Below are 12,269 nucleotides of genomic sequence, written 5' to 3' on the forward strand. Positions count from 1 at the left end.
AAAGAATTTAAAGCTGAACACTTTGGGGTGGTTAGAACTTTAATAAAAACGTAAAGAATTTTTAAAAATATCTTTTTAGAGGGGATGTCTGGGTGGCTCAGTTGGTTAAGCATCTGACTCTTGATCTCAGCTCAGGGCGTGATATCAGGGTCATGAGTTCAAGCCCTGGGTTAGGCTTGGTGCTGGGCGTGAAGCCTACTTAAAAAAAATTAAAATATCTTTTTAGAGGCATATTTACTTTCATGTTTGCAATAATATTAGGTCTTTAATAACTATGAGCATTGGATTAAAAGTATCATGGGGTGACTGGTGGCCTCTGGTTGGTTATGCCTCTGACTGTTGATTTCAACTCAGGTCATGATCTCATGGTCATGAGATCAAGCCCCTCGTCAGGCCCTGTGCTGAGTGTGGAGCCTGCTTGGGATTCTCTCTCTCCCTCTCTCTCTGCCCCTTCCCTGATTTCTCCCTCTCTCAAGAAAAATAATATATGATAAAAACAGAGAGGTAGACCATAAGAGGCTCTTTTTTTAATTTATTTTTTTAATGTTTATTCTTTTCTGAGAGAGAGAGAGAGAGAGCGCACAAGCAAGGGAAGAGCAGAGACAGAGAAAGAGAGGGAGACACAGAATCCGAGGCAGGCTCCAGGTCCTGAGCTGTCAGCACAGAGCCCATTGCAGGGCTCAAACTCACAAACCGCAAGATAGTGACCTGAGCTGAAGTTGGAAGCTTGACCGATTAAGCCACTCAGGCGCCCCCATAAGAGACTCTTAAATACAGAAAACAAACTGAGGGCTGCTGGAGGGGAGGAGGCTGGGGGATGGGCTGGATGGGTGACGGGCATTAGGAGGGCACTTGTTGGGATGAGCACTGGGTGTTATATGTAAGTGATGGATCACTACCTTCTACTCCCGAAACCAATACTACACTATATGTTAACTAACTAGAATTTAAATAAATTTTAAAAAGGAATACACACACACACAAAAAGTACACAAGCCATAGCACAGAGACTACCCCCGTCAGTGTGGCCACACAGTGCTGTGGACTCAGGAAGGCAGAGATCTAGTTTAAATACGTGGTACTTAGATACAGTAATGCAACCCGTTCTCTAGATAGAGATGTTACATCACAGGCTCAAGGTTTCCATAGTTGAACTGATATGGATACTGCTGATGTGTACCTAGCAAGTCAAGTCTGAAGACTAACACTGGCAGGTTCTAATCCACTTTAAGGAAAACATTCTCTTCTCTCATCATTTGGGGGAAGAAGGCTGACGTTTCTGTTGAGACCAAACTGCTTTCTTTAACTATTGACTGTCTGAAATAAATTGAGATGTGAAGCAAAGCCTACTAGACCCTTGAACATCATCGTGTTTTTCAAAGGAATCAATTCACTTCGTCAAACCCATGGAATTATATCAAATCAACTATTAGTATAAAGTAATTAATTTAATGCACGTTTCATTTTATTATTTTGAAACTGTTATGGAATTATTTAAAGAGATGTTTTAGCCTCTAGTAGAGGAAAATCTTGTACCTCGAAGACATATTCTTCAATTAAATGGCCAATCTCATTCAACATGGATTTCAATCAGACTCTGAGTGACCGCCTGCCAAGGAAATATACTGATCTCTGGATAAGCAAGAAATTTTCAGGAGAAACCCTTAGGCAAAATAAAGGAGCTGTGTTTTATTTAAAAATGTATAAAGATTCAAGAATCTATACTAGAGACAGCAGCAGAGAGAGCCAGGGACAGAGAGCAAGAGAGCTGTGTCTGCCTCTCAGTTTATATGAAGTGTGTCAAAACAATCGGGGGCTCTCCAAACTATTTCGGAGGCCAAGTGGAACAGGGAGGGGCTCCTGATTTATTCTATATAAACACAAACTGTGTTTTTTTCACAGTGAAGAGCAAAAACAGATACTATATCATACTGTACTTTTAGATGGATATTAGTGGATGTTAGCCATTCATACTGTAAAATAAATGTTTATCTTGAAAAAAAAAAAAGAATCAGGAGGAAAAATGCTAAACAGAGGAATGCCTGGTGATAAAAGCCCAGACTGAAGCCTCCTGGCCAGCAGAAAGACTGAAACTGAATGCTAATTAAAGCTCCATTTAAAGGGAGGATAAATTAACAGAGTGGTTACCATAGCAACGGAGGGAATCTAAGGATCAGTGTACCCGCATAAAAACAGGTAACATTGTGGTTGGTACACTTGGCGAGTGAATTTATCTTGACAGTTCACTGGACAGACTCTCACCTGATCACATATCACTCTGTCTGGGTAAGACTGGGCCACACAGGACCAATGCATTTTTCGCCAATTACATTAAGAAATAAACTAAAATAAAATGGTCAATATGTGTAAGACAGATTAATTTTGTTGGCCACCAATGGGCACTGAGATTTCCCAGGCAACCTCAGCCCAAAGATTCATTCACTTCACTGAACGTCAGTGACACCAGTAGGCCCTGGGGACTTGGGTGACCTTGCTCCTGACCAGCCTCCTTTACTTCCCAGATGCTGGGTCTCGGACGGCCCTGCTCAGGCCCCAGCAGTGGCTCAACCAGGGTAGCTTCAGCTATTACCTTTGCCTTAGTGGTCCTGTGGGTGGCACAGCCCCTCCTCTGTCTTTACCCAGGTGGTTCCCCAGGAATGCTGTTAACCACTCAGATACCCAACTCTTGTTTTTGTTTTTGTTTTTGTTTTTTTATAAAATAAGTCTATTTATGTGGTTACCTTTAAAAATTAGCATAAGAAACTATGGAGCCTAGTGGAAGAGGCTCTGGACTACACATCAGAAGCCTGAATCTTGGCTTGATTCTGCTACTTGATAAGCTGTGTGATCTTAAGAGACTTAACCTGTCTAAAGAAACCCTACAAAGGGGACAGCATGAGAAGAGATCAGTAATTTTCAACTTTTATTAAGCAGTGAAACTTCTACATTTTTTTGCTAAATGTAAAATCAGGCAGAAGCCCAATTTGAAAACGAAAGCAGGGTTGTTCTAACTTAAGCAAGGGGGATTGGGGCCCTAATACCAGAAGATGCAGACTTCCCTGGAAATCATGTGGTTCCTTGGGGCACTCGAGACACGGGCACCAGCTGCATGCAGTGCCCTATGATGATCAGTTAACTCAAAACCACGAGTGATAAATGGAGGTTTTCACACAAAGACACGTCAAGCACAAAAACCCTGGTTTCTGTAAAATGGAGGTGCCTCAGTTCTTGATGAAAGACGTAAAAAGACAAGAGTAAGCTGTGATCTGTGTGCGGAATAACCTAGATTCACATCCACAGTAGCAGCCCCCAATCACCCCAATTGATTGGCTGGCAGGTTGGTTCACTGATGCATTAAAGCAATCTCTGGTAAGGCCAAGTTTGAATGAAGGGACCAGGAAGGCCAGTGGAGAGGTGGGGAAGTATTTTTGCGTACACAGGCTGGCCACGGCTGTGCCACCACTCAGACAGCAAGCCCACACCACCACCAAGGTCCTGCTACTTCTCTGCTTCACACATTCCAGGTTTCACTTTTGCCTTTAATGGCTTTGCTTGGAGCATAAGAAACATGTGTGTAGCTGATCCACAAGGCCCCACCTCCCTCACGTCTCAGTGTCATTTACTGAAGATGCACAGGAGATGTGTCCTGCGGGTAGAAAACAGCTTCTCTTTGGCCTTCTGATAGGCTCTGCATACTTTCCCCATGTCTGCTCCAGTGGACTGAACATAATCCCCTTATGGTCCCTTCCTTCCAGCCTCTGGTGCCGTCCAGCCATCGGGAAGCCCAGTAAGACATCAGACGGAGGAGGAAAATTCGGGTAGGTTACTGTCCCCCTGCTCCCTCCCCTTGAAGTCCCCTCGGGCTGATTTGCCTCTCACCTAAGTTCATACCCTTCTCATTGTTGTCACCCTCAGCCTTTGGGGTGTAGGGGTGGGAGAAGGCCCCGGGTACTGCAATCACCCTGTGATTTCCCTATAGCCTGTCCATAACTTGGTAAATAATCATGTCATCAAACTCTCCCCTCCTTATTCTTTTTTTTAATACTTTAAAAAAAAATGTTTATTTGTTTGTTTTTGAGAGAAAGAAAGAGCATGTGCACGTGTGGGAGGAGGGGCAGAGAGAGAGGGAGACACAGAATCCGAAGCAGGCTCCAGGATCCGAGCTGTCAGCACAGAGCTGATGCAGGGCTCGAACCCATGAACCCTGAGATCATGACCTGAGCCAAAGTCTGAGCCACCCAGGTACCCCTCCCCTCCTATTCTAATGGTAAATAAGAGAGTAAGTAAATAGCCATCTCTAGCATAGTGCCCCCTAGTGACTGACCAACTGGCCCTCATGAGCATTGCTCTCCAAAACCTTTACCAAATTCTCACCTGCATGTTGCTTTCAGTCCAAAGTCCTCCTGAAGACCGTGGGGCTCCACCAAGCCACTAACCTTTTAGCTTAAAGGGCAAAACTGCCCTGGAAACGTATCCAATACGCACTGGGGGCAGGGGCAGGAAGTGCGAAAGCACACAGTGAGCTCCCAGGCTACAGAGGGAGCTGGCCACATGCTACAGACACTCACCAGTACCCCATATCAGATCTCGCTTGAGACGATTCTCTACCTGAGAACGGGGAGAAAACAAGAAAACACCGTCAGTCTGAGGCAGCCAGCTTGTGGCCATGATGAAATGCCCAAGGGAATGACACCCTTGAGCCACTGACTAAGGCCAGAAGCTGCTAACCTAACATCTGTGGGTGTGGAAGTGGGTGTGCCTGTAATCGTATGTAAACATAGGTGTGGAAGTGTATGCATGTGTGTATATGTGTTTCACATATGTACTTTCACACTGCTTTTGGGTTTTCTATAACTTACTACAAAAATCATTGCTAAATCGTTCACTGTCAACTTTTGGGTCAGCTCGAGCCAGACACGATAGACTCATTGGTGGTTTGATCAGAACGTATGAGTTGCCAACTTTGAAAGTAAAAAGTGGAGGCCTGGACGCCGAAGTGGGGAGGAGAGGGACAGGGTGGAAGGTCGGGTATGATCTGTACCGAATGTAAGATCAAGGCGCACGTGTCGTGGAATTTCCAGTGGCACCAACGGAGGAGAGAAGACAAAGAAACACTACGTTTGCCTCGAACAGAAGGGAGGAGAGTTGGTGAGGATCTTTTGCACACCTAGAAATCAACAGACAATGTTTAACGTGGTCTAATGTCCTGAAAACAAGGTAAATTGGTGCTTCTAACCTTTCATGTGAATGAGATGTTACTAAAACACAGACTCAGACTCTCTAGGTGGGTGGGGTTGGGAGGGTTCCCAGAGGATGCCAAGCTGGTCCAGGACTGTGAGGAAGCAAGGTCCCGACTGGCGTCAGCAGCAGCCGCAGGAGAGGGGTCTCAAGAACTGAACGGCCTCTAAGTCACACGCGGAACGTAAACTGAATCAGGGTATGTGTGTGTTGGCTTAGGTCTCTTTGAGTCTCGTTGATTTGATCTGACTGATACAAGTCAACGGTTTTTGCAAAGGACAGCGTATACATAGACAACGTGTGCATAATGTGGACGGGGTCTCTCCTCCAGAGAGGATGTTACAGAAAATGATGGTGATGATGATGATGGTACGGGTGCATGATTCTCGAGCAACGGAAAGGAGGTACAGTAGACGTTTCCATATTTTTCCCAAACCCCTTACCCTCACTGTCCTAGTCAAGTCTAGCTAGAGTCTGCTTGTGGTGAGGAGGCTCGAAAATGCAGGATTCCACAGCAGTGAACACAACATCCTTGTTCATCTGCAAATATCACAATGTTCTTATACAGCTTATTATAGCTTAAATACTAGCTTTTAAATAACTACTATTGAAATGTCAAGACATTATCAAAATAATTCTAAAGCGTCCACAAGTGTTTTAAAAATCCATTTCTACAGTGACATAAATTTAAATTTACCAAAAAAAATGAACAGTGATTTTCCTTATGAAGTGTTTATTTGCTTTAAAAATTAACCACAGATTCTTTAAATGACAAACATCCTCAGCATAGTTAAGATTCAGGTCAACTTAAATTTCACCCATATTCTCAGGAATATACATTAGCAATTACAAGCATATTCTCAGGGTCAGCCCCACAAAAACACTTTATAAAAAATTGAACCAGACATTCAGATGGAATTTCTGCAGATGCCAAACATTTGGAAGCATCTGAGTGATTGACTCCATTTTTCACTTTTCATCTAAATGTTTTTGCCTTTTGCAGAGTAGATATTACCATAGCATATATCAGTTTCTCAAAATTAAATGCATTTTAAAAGATGGAGGGAATTATAATCGCCAAAACCTACATGTGGGACTGTTCTTTGACAAAGCTGCTAACGTAAAGGTTCAAATAAAAGTCAAAACTGTAAAGAGCTCTTTTACTTCTTGTACATGCAGATTATACTAGAAAACAGCGGGACCCAGGCAAGGCTTTGGGATTGGCTTATTTTGTACCCACTGTATTCCATCAGTCTGATTTCAGTGTGCTGACAATGAAACAGCGGTAACAGCAGTCATGAGGTCTGAGACCTGCCCACTACTTCAGCATCTATTTGCTAGTTTTAGCAAAACAGATCCCTTGAAACTGTGTACTGCTAACACTCCAACTAGAAATGCCTTTCAAATGACAGCAATCGAGCCCAGGAGTGGCTGTGTCAACCTAGATCTTCATTGGATCGGCTATATCTTCAGGAACATTATGGTTATTGATAACATTTGATAACATTTGGTGAGGGCCCCATCTGAAGAAAGTCAGATATCAAAGATTCTAAATAATGACAATTACATTTACTTTCTGCTATATATACATTCAGCTTTTATTTTATAATATAAATGAGATATAATATCAATTATTAAAATGTGCAAGGTTTTGATCTTAGTAAAGTCATAGCAATTTGAAGACCCGAAAATAAAGTGCCCTTTTTAAAGATGGGATCTCTTGTCAAACTCAAATGTTCCCACTCTGTGGGGAGAAAATAATCACCCAATGCCATCTGCCAAAATCCTGTTGTACAAGATAGTGTTTACATTTTTGCTAGAACACTATTAGAATAGGCCCTTCTTACCCTACTCTGTTTAATGGGCGCTTTTATAAACAGGTACTAACAGTGACGTGTGAAATGACAACAGTATAATACATTGCGTTGCATACATAGCAGCAAGAGTCATTATCACAGCATTCGGCTTCTCAGGAAAACTTACCAAGAAAGTCAGGACGCCAGTGAAAGCGCATTACGCCCAACTCATGAACCAGGCGTCCACTAAGGATGGGGGGGGAAACCTGTTGGCCTTTCGACCCTTTGGATCTTAAAGCCTTCGAAAAGGATCCATCACAGGCACTGTAAGTACCATCTGACTGAGGTCGTTTGTTCATACAGAGGAGAACAGGGTCTTTTCTGAACACCCGAACGCGAGCTGAGTGGGGCCACAGCACACCAGTTACCAAGATTTGGGATCCACGTGATGGCAGAAGTTCCAAGAACTTAGGAAGACCTCTCTGTCTTCACTCCTCTCTGACACCCGGGTGTTGGAAATGTGCCACGTATGCCTGCCGGTCCCCTTCCCATCCGCACTGCCCTCCGCCCTGGGCTCACCGAGAGGCAGCAGCACCCACACGTTTGTCACCCCGATGACATGGAGTCTTAGAAGACACGGATTCTCCCTCTACAGCCTGCACATCTAGGAATGCAAACCAGCGGCAGCTGAATGTGTGAGCGAATCGAGGGTTCTCAGCACCCTCCTTGGCGGAGAATAGAGCTGCTTCTGTTTGACGTCCATTGAAACTCGGAGTTCTGTCAGAAACAGAGCTTCACCTGTGTCTGAGGGCTGCTGAGTGTCCTGAATCCACTTTGCCTACTGGATCGCACGGCGACAGTGGCAAAAACAGTCAAATGTTTCCGTGATCGTCAGAGGTTCTTACGAGTTCACATCCCTAACCAGCCATACATATATCACTTCACCCAGAAGCAGGTTGTGTTCTGCCTCACATTCCAGCAGTAACACCCCCCCCCCCCACTGGTGTGAGCCCTCACATGCTGCTCGGAGCCCTCACACTGGTGTAACCCCCTTCACTGGTGGGAGCCCTCACACTGGTGAGAATCCACACTCACTGGTGTGAACCCTTACCAGTGCTCTGAGATCTCACTACTCTGATCGCCAGGTCTGTGGAAAAGCATATTTTTCTTACTCACACCGATTCCAACCTACCTGTTGTGATAGAACGTGCTTGCTGAGGGGCACTTGGCTGGATGCTGACCAGGGGCACAGGTCTGGGTGACACGGGCCATCCCCAGCCTTGGCCTCCAGGCCTTAAATAATTTTAATTTAATTTAATCTAATCTAATCTAATTTAATTTAATTTAAATAACCTTCCCCCCAGGCCAGCTGCAGAGGACCCATGGGGACCTCCAGGCTCTTAGAAAGGGCAGAGCCTGAGCGACAGCACAAATAGACCCCTCCCCACCACTAACTTGAGGGAAATTAAGTTTTATTTCATGAAGCCAGTAAAATGTATGAATTGGTTGATAGAGTAGTTTTCTCACCCCCAAACAACTACGACTTGCTTTGAGAATACCTTTGGAATACAGCACTTTTATGGCACTTTGAGAGTGCCTACATGACAGCAGTCATTACATATGTCACTTTTGATCAGGATATTAGGTGCACAGAGAAAAAATACATGGAATGTGGGTACATTGGTGTGTTCCTCGGCATATATGACTCCATTTTGGTCATATATTCCCAGAGGCCATTTGGTCATGAATTTGAGATGGGCTGTTACCAAATAGGATGCTCTGTTTTCCCATGCTGGTGTAGGGTGTGGACGTTTAAATGCACTCCTGTCGTTGCCACCAGAAGGTGTGATACTGGAGCCTCAAATGGCAGGTAAGTGTCACTAAGCTTTAACACCTCTTCTCTAGCTGGCTTTCGTGACTAAACCAGCTCCAGGAACAGTCAAGGCCGTGCTCCCTTAAAGCCTCCCCGCTAATAGTCTCTTCCTCTTGGCCATGGGACAAGAAAACTGAGCAAGAGTAAGCCAGTCAAGTTATAGAGCACCCCAAGCCTTCATACAAGACCTTTGGCTCATCTCTTGTGGACTTGTACTGCAGTGTGGCTTTGCAGACGCAAAAACGTGCATCGGAAAATGAAAGGGGGGGGTGTGCTTCCTCTAGGTACGAGGGAAAGAATTTAGTAGAGGGCTGAATTGCATTCACCCAGAATAAATTGCTAGAGAGCACGCACACACCATAACTGACTAGAGATGACACTGGTTACACTTGCACCAGGAGGATAGGTCCTGTTAGAGATCTTGTCTTCCGAAATGCTTCATATGCTTTCTAGCACATTCCTAGCACACTAATAATGTATTCTATAGCAGCAATAATAGAACACATGACAGTTAAGCATTAAGTTACATTTCTTTATAGCACATAACGTTAGCCTTTATTAAAGATAATTGTTTTTCTATCTAATAAGATCTTAGATTGTTAAATGATCAACATAATAGTTCAATTCACGTAATAGTTCATTTAAAAACATGTGGTTAATATATATCTATTTTATCAGTTTTGAAGGCAGTTAACAGTCATCTCAAATAAATTTTATACCTTTTCAGGAAGAGAGAAAAGTCATTGTGTTGAAACATTGGAGCTTTTTACTGTTTATAAACTGAAAATGTAACTTGCCCCTCTCACAACATAGATCTACAATAAAAGTAGGTTAAACACAACTCTTCCCTCTCTTGTTAGTTTTCTTTCTACGATACAACATACTTTTGTCAAAAAGGAAACAAAACTAAATCAAACGTAGCAAGAGTTACTTTGCCAATGATGCTTAGAATACCGCGTTGCTGTCTTGTCTTTTGGCTCCTTCATGATGAAAAGTTGTTCACCTGCTGAAGTAGGGAATTAAATTATTTAATATGAATATATCACCTATTCTTGCACAGAAGCAAATGATAAAACTCATAGTGAATATTTCAGTGAATTGTCTTTAACTCTTTGTAGGAACACTGAATTTTTTGTTTTCAGACTATTTTTGGTAACGGTCATAGAATTTTACAGCTTCAGACTTCAGAGACCATCCAGTCCAACCACTTCATTTTACAGGAAAGAAGTAGAGAGACCAAGCCGTTTTTCAAATACAACTTCATATTTTCTTCTTCTTTTTTTTTTGTAATTTTGATGTTTTTATTTTATTGTTGAGAGAGAAAGTGGATGTGCACAAGTGAGGGAGGGGCAGAGGTGGGGTACAGAGGATCTGAAGCAGGTTCTGTGCTGACCTCAGAGAGCCCGAAGTGGGGCTCAAACTCAGGAACCAGGAGATCACAACCTGAGCTCAACCAACTGAGCCACCCAGGAACCTCACAGCTTAGCATTTTCGTGTAAATCAGTTTACATGTATTTTGCCTTAAACAGCACAATTAATTTAGCCAATCGGAATGTGTTAACAATGGCTATAATACCCATAATTCTGGTGAGTGAACTCCAAGGAGTTCTTACTGACAATACCAATAAAATTGAACAGTTCAGTAGACCTTATAAATCAGTGCACTTTTTTATTAAGTTGAGAAAGTCTGTAGAAGTGATTTATACAAAATCAGTGCTTCCTGGAGTCATTTCAGCACAGAGCTTTGCAGAAATGAATGAATTAAAACATGATTGTCTGATTCTTAATTGCCAGATCTCATGAAACTAAACACCAGCCAGGCACCAGTTCTCCTGCTGTGGTTTATGCACGTAAGTATCTACTGAGATGGGCTGAAGTGTTGGTGCATACGGTTGGGCAGTAGAATTGAGTCATTCAGGAAATCCATTTGTCCCATTGCAAACCACAAAGAAAAAAGGATAATATTAATTGCCAGCAAGGCCTCCTTGGTTGGATGGTCGGTTGGGGAGGGGGAAATAATCCTAACAGGAATTATTGAGAAAAATATTAATTTTAAAAATTAATTTTAAAATTATTTTTTATTTCTAGAAGTGTAGTCGACATATAATATTAGTTTCAGGTGCACAACACAGTGATTTAACAATGACATACATTAGAAAATGTTCACCTTGATAAGTGTAGCCACCATCACAATATAAAATCATTACAATATGATTGGCGGCATTTCCTGTGCTGTACCCTTTCATCCCCAGGACTTATTTATTTTATAACAGGAACTTGTACCTTTTAATTCTCTTCATTGATTTCACCTGATTTTGTAAAATAGTATTTAGAAGGAAAGAAGCTGTATAAATTTAAAATAATATGTGACTGAGCTAATTTCTTGGTTTTTTTACCACAGCATTTTTTTTTTTTTTTTTCCAAAAGCAGTTTTACACCAAATTATTTTACAACAGAGGCTTCACGCGCTCCTGCTGTTAGGCGGGTCTGGGCTCCTGCAGCCCGGGCCAGTGCTGAGTGCCCACAGAGGGAATTTTTGTCACTAGGCGGCGCTCCTGCAAGAGTCACCCCCACTCCAAGGGAAAGGCAACAGGGAAACAAAATCCCATTTCATCTGCCTAAGAACTGTTTGGTATGAGTTCTCTCTCTCTCTCTCTCTCTCTCTCTCTCTCTCTCTCTCTCCTCTCTCTCTCTCTCTCTCGTATATCTTAAAAGAAACGTTCACATTTTAGTCACAGTGCTTGCCAAAAAAACAACACCCTATTTCCTTTTAAAGAGAGAATATAAACACATCCCCCCAAGAGATGCGGGGGGGGGGGGGGTGGGGGGTGGGGGTGGGGTTTAAATGATCACATTTTAGTATCTTCTGCGTCTATTCTGTTTACCCGGGGCTCACTTGTGTTCCGGAGGAAACAGAGCTAGTGAAGGGAGACAGAGACAGAGACAGAGACACACGGAGACAGACAGAGACAGGGAGATAGTGACACAGAGACACACAGAGTGACAGAGACAGACAGAGAGCCAGAGAGAGCAGAGACACGGAGAGACATGGACACAGAGACAGAGAGACGTGCCCGGAGACCCGGACGCAGGCAGAGTTTTGGGGGGCCCGCCCCGCGACCCCCCAGGCCGGCCAGGGGTCCGCCCCCGGTGCCCCTCCGCCCCCCCTCCCCCCGCCCCGCGGCATCTGTGCGCAGCGTCCCAGGGCGCGGCCCCGCGGGTGGTGGGGGCCCTTAATCCCTGCGCGCCCTGCCTTCGGGTTCGTGCAGAGAACACCTTCCCGGTCGCATCGCCGACTTGGAGGGCGTCCAGCTCTTGCCCAGAAAGCGCCAATAAAATGGGAAAGCGCGCAATTGATTGAT

This window comes from Panthera pardus, unplaced genomic scaffold, assembly GCF_024362965.1.
Source record: "Panthera pardus isolate Hobbes unplaced genomic scaffold, ASM2436296v1 HiC_scaffold_26, whole genome shotgun sequence".
Classification (NCBI taxonomy): Eukaryota; Metazoa; Chordata; class Mammalia; order Carnivora; family Felidae; genus Panthera; species Panthera pardus.